Raw genomic sequence first — 2,348 nt, 5'->3', positions numbered from 1 at the left:
CTCGCAAATGAATATTTAATATTTTCAATATTAATAAATTATATTTGTTTTGTATACAATTACTTGATTCTGAATTACAAGAAGAGGATCAAAACATGAAGGGAGGGTAGGTGCGCCCCCCCAATGACCCATCACCCCCTCATCCCATCCCTCCCCTCCCCATGTGTGTGTGTGGGGAAGGGTGGGGGGTGGGATGAGGGAGGTGGTGGGTCAAAGGTGGGGGGCGCACAGGGGGGATGAGGGGGGTGGGGCTTGTGTGGGCGGGGCTTGTGTGGGAGGGGTTTATGTGGGCGGGGCTTGTGTGGGGCTTGTGTGGGCGGGGTGTGTGTGGGAGGGGTTTATGTGGGTGGGGTTTATGTGGGCGGGGCTTCGGTGGGTCTTGTGTGTGCGGGGTTTATGTGGGTGGAGCTTGTGTGGATGGGTGGATAATTTTTTAATTAAATAAACATGTTGTGTGTGGGGGAACTAATTAACTAATCACTAATTATGTGAATATGGGTGGAGCTTGTGTGTGTGGAGCTTGTGTGTGGTGGGGTTTGTGTGGGGTTTATGTGGGTGGGGCTTGTGTGGGTGGAGTCAAAAAGGGGCGGAGTCAAAAAATTTCAATTTATTGGAGCTTGTGTGGGGTTTGTGTGGGGTTTGTGTGGGATGGGTTTATGTGGGTGTGGCTTGTGTGGGTGGAGTCAAAAAGGGGCGGAGTCAAAAAATTTCAATTTATTGGAGCTTGTGTGGGGTTTGTGTGGTGGGGTTTGTGTGGGGCTTGTGTGGGCGGGGTTTGTGTGGGTGGGGCTTGTGTGGGTGGAGTCAAAAAGGGGCGGAGTCAAAAAATTTCAATTTATCTTTGTCTTTTGTAATTCCTGTGAATAAAATGAACCTAAAATCTCTTCCCTTCCAAATCATATATTTTATAAGTCCAAGGAACTGTATCTATTACATCAACAATTTTAAAAAGTTCTTTCGTCCATCGTTCAGTAAAACCTTTTTCAAAATGAGATTTCCACCTATATATTCTTACGATATCACCAACTTTGAACTTAGGTTTTCTGACATTAATCTCTTTTTCATATTTTAATTTTGTAAATGTTTCTGATGGCTTCATATTCGTTGACGTGTGAATCGTGTCATTATACTTATCCACAATATCCTGAATAAAAGATAACCATTGTTGTGAACCGAGTTGTGTGAATTTTTTATATAGTCTCTCTTTTAAGGTACGATTAAAACGTTCAACAACAACTGCCTTCCCTTCATTAAAGGTACTGTATAATGTAATACTGTTATTTTTTAGAAAATTCATAAATGTCTTGTTATAAAACTCTCTACCCTCATCAGTCCACAATTTTTTAGGTTTTCTCTTACTTTTATTAAATATCTGTTGAAAAGCTAACATAAGAGTATTACCTGTTTTGTTTTTTAAAGGGACAACCCACGCATATCTACTCCTCAAATCAATAACGGTTAAAGCATACTTGTACCCCTTATCATTATTGAGTTCAATCAAATCAGCAGACCAGATATAATCAACTTCCTTGGAATAAACTTTCCTTCTCTGAAACTTTGTGAATATTGGTTTATGTAATTCATCAGCTAATTGCTCTTCAGTCTTAATGGCATCATTAGAGCCTATGAGTTTTTTGAATTTCCAAGTCCAAGTTTCAATTTAGCACTAATCATCTTCTTCACGATGAACCTATCAACTTTTTCTCTCAAGGTTGGATTTTGTATCAGAGACAAATTATACAACATTTCTCTATCGGCTTCATGCTTTTCTTCCAACGTTGTGGTATTCCCATAATCAATATCGTGTCTCATGCACACTTCATCAACTCTATTGATTGGTTTACTCCAGGATTTAGGATTGTCTGCCTCATCTAATCTTTTATCCAAGTTTGTGCCTGGACCACAGAAAGAATACCCTGGAAGATGTAATTCCCCTGGTATTCCAGTAGTTGTAAATTTACTTCCTGATAAAAACTTTTGTATATCTCCTCCGAGTTTGTGTTTGGAGATAAATTGATTTTTTTTTGAACCACACACCGAACATATACCTTTTTGGATAACCCTGTTATTTTTACTTTTAATATATGAAATATTTTTAGTATTAGTTTTCTTTTTACATTTGAGACAATAACTCATTTATTTATGAGAAAAATTCCTGCAGAGTGCAAAAACCTTTTTAGTTTCCAACATGCACATTTGAATCTTAATTTTTAAAACATAAAGAATCCTTAGAAATGCCTTCACTCTCTCCTCCATTTATTTAAGAAAAAACTTGAATTAAAATGAATGGCTTGACGATGTCAATAGTCTTGAAGAAAATATTGCAAATAGACTTGTCAATTCTTTGT

The 2,348-nt window shown here is 38.2% G+C and overlaps 1 long non-coding RNA gene across 1 annotated transcript in view; it reads left to right on the top strand.

The window, feature by feature from the left end:
• The window catches only part of LOC147007137 (uncharacterized), a 2,164-nt gene extending 1,910 nt beyond the window's left edge, over positions 1–254 (top strand). Inside the window, exon 4 of the long non-coding RNA XR_015054372.1 lies at positions 1–254. This exon is cut by the window's left edge and continues 66 nt beyond it. This is a non-coding gene — a long non-coding RNA (uncharacterized LOC147007137).
• The last annotated feature ends 2,094 nt before the right edge of the window (positions 255–2,348 follow it).

Source organism: Eptatretus burgeri, unplaced genomic scaffold, assembly GCF_056783735.1.
Source record: "Eptatretus burgeri isolate ZD-2024b unplaced genomic scaffold, Ebu_testis_v1 Ebu_testis_scaffold_574, whole genome shotgun sequence".
NCBI classification, from domain to species: domain Eukaryota; kingdom Metazoa; phylum Chordata; class Myxini; order Myxiniformes; family Myxinidae; genus Eptatretus; species Eptatretus burgeri.
This window is presented reverse-complemented; position numbering and strand designations above follow the sequence as displayed.